Here is an 11,662-nt window from a genome sequence, read left to right as displayed (position 1 = left end):
ACTAACTTTACAACCATTTGCTTTTGTTTTTGCCCCTCTAGCCTCACTTTTTCCCAATTTCATTGCATTCATTATTTTGTTTTCTCTTTCATCTACAGGAAATTTTTGTAGCCAGGAGGCTGTATCATTTGATGAAAACATCAGTTTGGATTCGACCTTACCACAGAAATGTTAGGGGCCCTATGAAGCATTGCATCCGCTCTGCCAAACTGCCTCTCACCCGAGATATTTGTAGAACTACACGATGCACTTTCTGCAGCAAGATCCAGCTAAAGTTGTGATGAACTAGCATATAATAGATTTCTTATATTCATAACATTCATCATTCCAGTTCTTAATTGATATTTCAAAAGTTTAATAAATCACTTTACATGCATTTAATATATTTCTTATATTCATATCATTCATCATTCCAGTTCTTAATTGATATTTCAAAAGTTTAATAAATCACTTTACATGCATCATATTGAGCTGTACACTGAATCTTGCCTCATAAGATCATTTGGCTTCAGCTCTACATAATACCCCCCCCCCCCAGCAATAAAAAATGAAAATCTAATAAAACAATAGAGCTGCAGGCAGTAGCGTACCTAGGATTTTCCACAGGGGGGGGGGGGGGGCAAAATCGTCCGCCCAAAAATTTGACAAGCAAAAAAGTCTTCAACCACAAATAAAGGATTTCGTACTTTCGGTCTTAAACTTCAAAGGAGGGGGCCACCGGTGGCTCATCAGGGGGGGAGGGCAGGGATACGTCCCTTGCATGGGTTGTGACTCGTCGGGGGGGGGGGGCAGTCTGCCCCCCCCATAGGTACGCTAGTGGCTGCAGGTCCACCCACCCATCTGTATCAACCATTACCTCCAATGAGAATACCTAATTTTAAATTTTATTGAGCAACTTCATTAATACTGTTAAAATATCCAATTTATATTTTTATGTGGAGTTAATTAATGTAACCAATGCCAACAAGGAAAAAAAATAAAATGAATACTTTCATGTGTCAGTGTGGATTTGTCATTTCTTTTTTAAATTTATTTTAATATTCAGATCTGTATGTGTATCCTTTTTCAACACTATGTTCCTTCTCTTCTCTACTGCATGTGCCAAATTGTTTGTTTTTTTGCTCATACTTCTTAAATAAATCATGAAAAAATTACATAAAGTCTAAATAAAAATATTTAAACAGACATACAAGAAAAAAAGTGTTAGTTTGGGGTGATAGAAAATGTTAGAAGACAGTTGGGGGGGGGGGGGGGGTGAGATAAATCAATTGTTTCTTTCTTGTCAATTTAAAAGCTGCAATTCACATTTGTGAATAATTAAGTAGTTGGTAGAACAATTCCTGCTTAAAGTTGCAGTCTGAATGGAATGCAGGATCGCCAAGAACAAAGACCAGAGGCAGAGGTGGGGTTGGTTTTTTTAAGGCGGCATTTCCATCACGCTTTCTTGGAACCACAGATATTCGACGGCTCATGCAGCCCAAGTCTGTTCATTGTTGGGCCCCTCGACTTCAGATCAGTAAGTATTGCCATGCTCAAATGGAGGTAAGAAATTAATCTGAATGAAAATAAAAAAATGAAAACAAAAGAAAATTAAAATGATAATGAATTAAATTAGATCTAGGCCATTCATTTTTAAAATAATAAAAAATTTAAGTTTGATTAGGCCAAAAGAAATCATGTTACATGAATTTTCAACAGAATATAATCATCAAATAATAAATCAAGACTGAAGTAAAGGCTAAAATTAGGTTCGAGAAGATTCAGAAAGTTGTTGCGTCATTTGCCATTTTTTTTCAATATTTTATTCAATCAAAATGAATGTGTGTCAGTGTGGGATGTATTTCTGATTTCTACATTTGTGTCTGGTTTTCAATTCCTAATTTATAAAAAAGAAAAAGTTTTTTTAAATCAAAGAAATACCAGACATATCACGGTAGACGGTCTGCTACACAAATTCCAATGCGCAGGACTACACACCGCGGGCAACCAAAAACCCTAGCAGCCGCCATAAATTAGCCCGCGAAACGCGTCGCCAAACTTCCCACGAAAATCCCACGAAACAAATAGCAAGGGCGTTTAACATTCGTCCGTGGCAAATGGTGGCAAGAAATGCTGCCATGAATGAGGTAAGAAATGAAAGCTTACGACTTCAATTTTCGAGTAGCATATGTATTTTTAGCGTAATATGTCTGATAATTCCATTAAAATAACATATAATGATGATTTGATGCATAAACTGTACTTACAGACTGTTTTAGTGCAATTATTGTTCCGATCTCGACCCTCCGTCGCAAGAGCTTACCGTGCAGTATAGCTGAATGCATTGGGAAGATGATGTCATCGTTTTCATTCCCATTGATATACGTTTACCATCCTAGACAGGAGACTCAAGTAGGGCTTGCCGTTATTGCTCGCACCGGCTCCCGAAGCAGCTTGTCGCCATTTTCGTACGCGAAAATGATGACGCGAAAATCGCGCCCTCTCGCGCTAGAGTAGCGTACCTAACCTAGCCTGTATTTTGGTGTCATCTACTTACATCAAATTTTTTTTTAATCCCTTAAATTTTCAAGTTATTTGCGCGTAAACCAACTCACATATTTAATGAGCTGTGAGCTTTGACCTGCGGACTCCAAATTCAAACTTAGCCTGTATTTTGGAGTCATCTACCTCCATGTACACACCAAAAAAATTTCAAATCCAATGATTATTTTTCAGGTTATTGAGCGGAAACCAAGTGGGGGACGAAAGTAAAGGGGCAACGCTTAATGCCCCCTCCGAACTACATGTATGTCTGCGGGGGCATAAAAATTTGATAACATTTTTTATAACAATATGAAAACAAATGCATACAACATGCAAATTTGGGGCATCTAATTTACAAAATTGGTAAAATGGGCGTTACAGATGGGACAATTATAAAAATTCATCGAAAATTTAAACAAAACTTGTGAGATTTTAATAGACCTGTGGGACATGGATCCCCTAAACATCTTATCACTTTTGAGGGAAAAGAGTGGTGTCATTGAATTAAATATGCAAATTAGATCATGTCCAAGGATGAAATGCCCCATTCGTAACATTTTGAGGATTTTTTTAAAGTTATTTTTTAGAATACAATGCTTGTATTATTGCATCTCTGGGAAGTTTTAATTAATTGAGTATGAAAATGTTATACCACAAATAGTTTCAAAAATATAGTTAGCTTTTCAATTCAAAGTTCATTAAAAAATTGTTACGTATGGGACATTTACACACAATGTCAATGGGGAGATTTGTGAATGGAGAAAAACAAATTTCAAGAGTGCTCTTAAAAGTGATTTATATACCGAAACCTTTTCTTTAGTTGCTAAAGACTGATTTGTTATAAATGCTGATTAATGAAAAAAAAAATTCATGGACGTAAATGACATCAGTAATTATAGACCGGTCTCAAACTTAACATTTCTAGGTAAACTCATCGAGAAGGCGGCATGTACTCAACTAGCTGATCATATTGAATCTAATAATATTTTTGATCCTCTCCAATCTGCCTATAGGCCAGGTCACAGCACCGAGTCAGCTCTGATCAAAGTAAAAAATGATATCATGTTTTCTCTCGACTCAAATAATGTAGTTTTTATGGTGCTGTTAGATTTATCTGTCGCGTTTGATACAATAGATCATAACATTTTCATATCTCGGTTATTCAATAGAATAGGCGTTAGGTCCAAAGTCTTATCCTGGTTCCAATCATACCTGTCTGGATGGACTTCGCAAGTTGATATTGACGGCACATTGTCAAATCCCATAACTCTAGAATTTGGACTCCCTCAGGGGTCAATAGTCGGACCCATAGGCTACTCAATATATACTCTTCCAGTTGGCGACATCATCCGAAATCACTGTATCAATTATCATTTTTATGCTGATGACATACAGTACAACTATACGTTTCTTTTGATCCGAAGACTCCTGGAGCTCTCAATAATGCACTGGTTAAACTCCAGAATTGTATATCAGATATAAGACAGTGGATGATAGTGAATAAGCTAAAATTAAATGACAAAAAAACTGAATTTTTTGTTGCGGCCTCTACTTATAACTTGCGCAATCTTCCAAATGTTCAACTTGATGTTGATGGTACACTCTTTAGACCATCAGAAAAAATAAGAAACCTTGGTGTCATATTTGATTCCCGCATGTCAATGTCGTACCATATCTCTCATATCTGTAGCACAGTCACTTTTTATTTAAGGAACATTTCTAGAATCAGAAGGTTCATTGACCAGTCTGCCTGTCACAATGCTGTTCGTTCATTGGTTCTGTCTCGTATTGATTATTGCAATGGGCTCCTTTCTACAATTCCCTCTAATCAATTAATTCGTATTCAACGACTACAAAATTGGGCAGCACGATTAATTTTACAGGTTTCCCGAGATCATCCTTCCCAACCACTCTTTAATTCTCTTCACTGGCTTCCTTTTAAACAGAGAATTACGTTCAAATTACTCTTGATTGTCTACAAAACACTGAATAAACAGGCTCCACAGTATTTAAGTAACTGCTTGAATCTGTATACACCAACTAGAGCACTTAGGTTGGCCAGTGATCACCTTCGCCTCACATATTCATTAACTCGTACATTAGCTGGTGACAGAACTTTTACAGTGTCGGCTTCAAAATCCTGGAACGACCTGCCACTAATAATTAGACAGTCTCCAACATTAGCAATTTTCAAAAAGTCATTAAAAACTCATCTCTTTCGTACTTTGTAGTTTTTAAAATATTACATTTAATTAATTCATTGTAAGCGCTTTGGGCCTAATGGGAAAAGCGCAGTACAAATAATAAGTAATAATAATAATAATGAAAATGGAAAAATATGAAAAAAATAAAAAACAATAGAAATACATAAGAAATTCATGAAACCATGAAAAACAAGAAAAAACAAGTGGAGCGCCTCTGGCAGTCTCACCTGCATTACGCGATTCAATATAGCAGCAGTGCTGACTTTGAAAACTATTATAAAATAATTATTAAAAACAAAAACATTCATATAATGATACAATACATGTACGTTCATTGACCCTAAATGACATTTGACCTTGATCATGTCTCCTAAGACTTGTCAGTGATATTTCATTACCCCCTTGTCCACAATTCATAAATTATATCCATAAACTTTGAAAGTTATGACAGCCATGTAATAATTACCTCCAACATAGGCCGTCGGAAAAGCGGCGCCTATTATAATAGTCTCACTCTTCTATGCAGGTGAGACAAAAACCAAGGCTACAGATACATCAGCTGACATTTGCAGTGATAAAATGGCATCCCATGGATTATAGTATGAATTATAAAATGCATAGAGTGCACCATTAATCAGTGCCTCATAAATGCAACATATTATTATATGAATTGGCGACCCAATGATAATGGGAGACATTGATGAATTCGGATAAGAAAATGAAGAAATAAAACATGCTGGTCCCGCTTCCATAAAGCCTGAATTAATTGAATTGAAGCTCAAACAAAAAGAACATCAAAAATTTTACTCTCATATACGTTAATCAGCAGAAAGTGCACTGCTAACACCAGTTACATCAATAGATCGAAATGAGAACATTACTATATTTCAGTGTTAAAAACTAAGGCCTAGTTCTGTAGATCCTGCTCAATTGAGGGAAAATATTAACAAGTGGAACGCCTCTGGCAGTCTCGCCTGCATTACGCGATTTGTATACCAGCAGTGCTGACTTTGAAAACAGCTTTTAAATAATTATTCATGAAGAAAACACTCATATGATAATAAAAGACAATGTCCATTTACCCAACATGACCTTCGAACATGATCATATGACCTCAGACAGTATGTGCAAGACAACTTGAATATATCCCTAACAGGGTGCTACATAAGCACTTGCCCGATTGCCCAGGGCAAGTAAAAGTTAGAGTCGGGCAAGTGTTTTGAAGTTAAGACCAAAAGTACTTGCCTGAACCGGGCAAGTAAAATTCTAACAGTACATGTAGAATGACCAAAATTAGGGTCGATATATGATATTGACCATAATTTTGGTCATGGCAGGCAAGATATTTAAAATCTCTTTGGAAAAAGAAATGCAATAACAAGGTAGATCAGTTCATGTCAAAAGAGAAAAAGGTCTATGGTTTATAAAACCGCAAAACTTTCTTTTGAAGAGGTAAAGCTTTTTTTCCAAGGTTTTTTTTTGGCAAGTAAAATAGATTTTTGGCAAGTATATTCCAACTATTTAAAAATTTACTTGCCTGACCGGGCAAGCGCTTCTAAAAAGTTATGTAGCACCCTGCTTATATCTGTTTCATAAACTACATGTGTAGATCTATAAACTTTCTAAGTTATGATGCCAATTCAACAATCCCAACATGGCCAAAGTTCATTGACCCTATTAAAAAATGACCTTTGATTTTGGTCATGTGACCTGAAACAAGCACAAGATATTACATACATGGTTCCTCTTAATGTATGTCCCAAGTTTCTATGAATTAGATCTATAAAATTCTAAAGTTTTATGACAATTCCACAAATACCCCAAACATTATCAAAGATCGTTGACCCTAAATGACCTTTGACCTTGGTCATGTGACCTGAAACTTAAGCAGGATCTTCAATGATACCCTATCATCTTTATATCCAAGTTTCATGAACTAGGTCCATATACTTTCGAAGTTATGACGACATTTCAAAAACTTAACCTTGGTTAAGATTTTTACATTGATTCCCCCAACATGGTCAAGTTAGTTGACCCTAAATGACCTTTGACCTTGGTCATGTGACCTGAAATTCGAGCAGGATGTTCAGTAATACTTGATTACCCTTTTGTCCAAGTTTTATGAACTAGGTCCATATACTTTCTAAGTTATGATGACATTTCAAAAACTTAACCTTGGTTAAGATTTCAATGTTGACGACGCCGCCGCCGCCGTCGGAAAAGCGGTGCCTATAGTCTCGCTCTGCTATGCAGGCGGGACAAAAATGTTGAAATGGATAATTCCCTTTTCAGTCATATGAACTATATCTCAATAGAACAGTTTAAAAGAAACAACTCTTGATAATTCCATATTTTAGATTATTTTCAGTTTTAAAATTATGGGGAAAATTGTGTACATGTACGTTCTCTATAGGGACAAAATGTCCTATACGTAACTGTCCCATATACATGTATATAACAAGTCATTAATCTGTTTAATTAGTGTCGGTAATTAGACGGTTTGGGCTTATGACATGAAACTTGCCTTTATACTAGAGTGTTGTGACTTACAAGTTGTCAATTGAAATACTTTTAGAGAATTTTCAACTTTGAAAAATTGTCTTTTTTCTGTGTCCCATACGTAACAGCTCATCTTTTCTCTCTAAAAGGTCAAGGTCATATGTCACCATTTTTTGTATGATTATTCTTCTCCTAGATACTCACCAATGAGGGTATACAATCTAATCAAAGTCATTTAACTCTATTTTTTCAGGTCATTAAAGCCTCTGAAATGTCCCATACGTAACATGCGCAAATTCTTGGACTTGCCCAAACATCCGAGTCAAAGTACCATTTCGGCATACCATATTTCAGCATAATTCTCTTTAAAATAAAAATGTAAAAAGCCCAAAAACTTGACCTTACCATGAACAAATGTAAGAGCTAGAAGAAGTTTGATTGCATTCAGACCATCCATCCTTTAAAATCTGCAGATACTTCAGATGTGGAAATATTTCCCTGTAGTCTATATTCCTTCTGGGTTAATTCCACCAACAGGAGTTATAATCCAAGAACCTGCAGATGAATAAATATGATCATTATTGTATATCATTTTAGCGATGCATTAAAAACACAAATTTTGGTCTACGTCATTAGCTAATATTCGAGAGCGTATTCCTACTGATATCTGATGAATATCCTACATGTATCTAAATGTACAGTACATTCCTGTACAAAACTTTCTGTTCAATATGAGACTGTTCATGTATTGTGAAACGTATGCGTAAATGTGCGAAATATACAATGCATACAACAATGCAATACGCATTGTTGTATTCGCGATCTTGTAGACAAGATCACGAATTAAATATTGATACGTTACATCCAATATATGTTTTTAATGTACAGTATGAGAGACTCTACGGTACTGTACAGGGTATGTGTTAAAAATGATTATACATGTCGGAAATAGTACATGTACATGTACTGTAGATCTTTATAGCCCAAAATATATGATTTACAATCAGAACAAGTAAAAAGAAAGTACTTAGTTGATCTTCCTTGCGCATACACCGCTATAGTATATACAGTAGCTATATCCAGCTGGCTGGTGCCGGTGTACCGGCGGATCCTGCGCCTGGCAGATACTGTTCTAGGCACCAAATCCGCCGGCAGATCGTGTTCTACTCCGGCGGATTCAGTACCAAAAAAGGCCACTCTCTTCAGAAGATATCGTTCTTGCGCTATCGCGATATCCTTCACTCACATACGTGGAGGTGCCGTGGCCGAGTGGTCTAGGCGGCCTGAAAAAAAATAGAAAGTCTGGGGTTCGATCCGCGGCACCTACAGTATGCCCGTGAGCCTGGAGGCATTTAATCTGCAACGCTCTTTTATCTTGCTTTCAAATAAATGGAAATGCTATATGCATTAGTGGTAACTATACAGTGCGTCCCACAAAAAAATTAAACTGAGATTTAGCAATGATTTCTCATAACTTAATCATAAATACAATAGACAAATGACCTACCAACATAAAGCTTAGAATCTCCTCTTTCATCTGATACTACTTAGATTATTCCTCATTCACGCATGAGTGAGCAAAAGCAATTTGAAGAAAGGATGCCAAAAACTCATTTGGTGGGGGGTATCTGAATTATCTGAATTTCAAAAAGAAAGTCACATGACTAAAAAGTTCGATATCTGCTCTTTTATTTGATACCTTAATCACAGATAATGTTCAAGAACTTAAAAAGTTATGATCCCTCGAAATAATGCTTGTATTTCCATAATTTCAATAAATAAACATGTTTTCACCAGTATCCCACAGAAGCTATCGCATGGTAACAAAAGACTTAATGCATGGCTGATCGTCAACAAAACGGAATGTCGAGTGAGTTTGAACGCTAGCCTGTAAAACCTCTTCATTTTATGAAATCATTGAAAATCAAGCCTTGTTTCAAATAACCAGAACTTTCTTATTTCTCTACCATTTTCTGTAATTGAGGTATCAAATTAAAGAGCAGATATTGAACTTTTTGAAAATGTGGTTTTCTTCTTGAAACCCAGATACAGCCCGCCAACTGACTTTTTGGTATCCCCTTTTCAAATTGTTTTTGCTCACTCATGCATGAATGAGAAATAATGTAAGTAATATCAGATGAAAGAGGAGATTCTGAGCTTTACAATGGTAGGTCATTTGTCTATTGTATTTGTGATTAAGTTATGATAAATCATCGATAAATCTCGGTTTCGTTTTTTGTGGGACGCACTGTATAGGTATGCACTGTTTAAAAAAAAAAACGTCTTGTAATCAAATAACATGCATTTTTAATTTATTTTATACCTATTAAATCTTTCTTATCACAATTTTAGGGATAAATTGGATACAGTATGCATCAATTATGATTGATACAGAGTAAAATAAAGGCAAACAATGGCAGGATTTTGTAATAAGTATTCTAAAGGGAAGTATATATAATAATCACTGCAAATGAAATTCTTGATTTGCGAAATTCCTATGTATTATTATTATTTCCTCCACATTTTCTCGTATATTTTTTTTCTCCCTTCCCTCCTCTTTCTATTTCTCCCTTTTTGGTGCTATATTACCCACGCGTATACGCCCCAGATAATGTGCCAGAAATGTTAGGAAACTGGAGAAGAGGCTAAAGGGGCAAAATGAGCAGGGACAGAAAGAAAGGCAAAAAATAAAGAGATGAAAAACCAGAAGGGGGTATAGTAAGAGAAACAAAAGATATAAAGGAAACATTATATTTCACTAAAGATCCCATATTGATCTTAAAATTAGATGACTGAGAGGTAAATTTGGGAGCACCAAACGATACGTGGCATATCTAACTTTTGTCAGGGTGAACTTCCGGTCCCCAAGTTCAGATTCCTTAACAAAAATATTGAAGAAAAAATGAATTAAAAAAAAATACATGATAAATTAAAAATAGGCCTACAATAAACTACATAAGAAATAAATCATGTTTTGACATTCTTTTTTTTATATTTTTGTTAGAAATGTCAAATTTATGTTTTCACCCAAAATTAGCATTCTACAAGCAATAATATGAGTTAAAAGCAAAACATATTTTCATACACTTATTTGCATCATTTATTTGGAAATATGAAGTTTTAATTTGTTGAAATTTTTCTTAACATTTGTAGTTTCAAAAACCGATATGCCTATACAGTGCGTATCGAAAAAAAACGGGACAGATTTGAAAAGTCTAAAATTTTTGTTTCAAATTATGACATCTACATTTTGGTGTTATTAGGTGCTCTGAGGTCTTATCTTTCAAATGCCATTTAAAAAAAATTAGTTTTGTTCATGCTTGAGCGAACACGGAATGTTTTTGTTTGGGGTTAAAAAGGAATCTTGCGCCAAAATGGCATAACATGATAAATATGATGATCGGACTTCTTGCTATTCAGCAGACTTTCTTTTAACCTTTTAATTATCTTTGACTATGTATAATTTTCGAATTATGCTGTTAAAATTCATTTTCAAATCTGTTTATTTGCCTGAATTGTTCTGTTGTTTCTTTTTAATATGTTCTCTTTTAGCTTTCAATAGTCATTCTTTAAGCAAAAACAAAATTTTTAAACCGAAGTATGGGAAAGCATGTATTTTTTAAAATCCTTCCATTGTGTGCTACAAAGGTTATGGTGCTTTTGAACAGTGGCATACAGATTGGTGGGGGCTCGGGGTGTTACCCCCCCCCCCCCCCAAATAAAAAAGTGGAAAGGGAATACAAGGAAAGATAGAAAGTGAAATATTATTTATTTTCTAATTATTTTGTCAAAATCTATCACAGAATTGGATATTAAAAAAAGTGGACATTTTTGCTTGCTCGCTTCGCTCGCTCACAACTATTTAAAGTTGAATTAAGAAGACGATTCCAAATATTGAGATATTTACATTAATAGCAACCTTACAACCCCCAAACACTAATAGGTGATTCGACCCCCCATTTTCTTTTTTCAAAATAGTGAATTTGAACGATTTATCCCTACCCATTTTCCCTGAGTTCGCTCCTGCAATGCCTACCGAGACGGGTGTTCTTTGAGTGTGACGTCACCGGGGGGTATTCGGTCCCGGTGTAGTAAACAAGGCAGTGCCGTTTTGTGTACTATGCACGTACTCCTCCATATGGAATAACTGCAGTTGAAGTTGTATCTGCGAGCCATAGAACTTGCAAAGAGGAAATGATTAAAATATTTGTGGCCGTACTATTATTCCAAATATGTGAATTCCCTCAGAATGATACCATAGACCCTAAAGGAATAATTTCAAGGTGAATAATATGAAATTTGAATGAGATCTTCTCACCAGTCGATAACGTAGCAGACGTGTTATTATGACATATTTATCCGCGTGTGACGCGGCTCTTGCAAAAAAACACAGTTGGTTGCGGAATTGCTTTGTGCCGACCGGCCGCCCGCTCCGG

General features: G+C 35.6%; 1 long non-coding RNA gene across 1 annotated transcript; it reads right to left on the bottom strand.

The window, feature by feature from the left end:
• Positions 1–269: 269 nt before the first annotated feature.
• Positions 270–7,780, bottom strand: LOC135155043 (uncharacterized). Its single transcript, XR_010294383.1, has 2 exons — positions 2,247–7,780; positions 270–1,555 (listed from the first exon to the last, which is right to left on the bottom strand). It is a non-coding gene; the product is annotated as an uncharacterized LOC135155043 (long non-coding RNA).
• Between the last annotated feature and the right edge of the window lie 3,882 nt (positions 7,781–11,662).

Source organism: Lytechinus pictus, chromosome 8 (assembly GCF_037042905.1).
Source record: "Lytechinus pictus isolate F3 Inbred chromosome 8, Lp3.0, whole genome shotgun sequence".
In the NCBI taxonomy this organism is placed as follows: domain Eukaryota; kingdom Metazoa; phylum Echinodermata; class Echinoidea; order Temnopleuroida; family Toxopneustidae; genus Lytechinus; species Lytechinus pictus.
The sequence above is the reverse complement of the archived record's forward strand: the minus strand, read 5'-3'. Positions and strand labels throughout refer to the sequence as shown.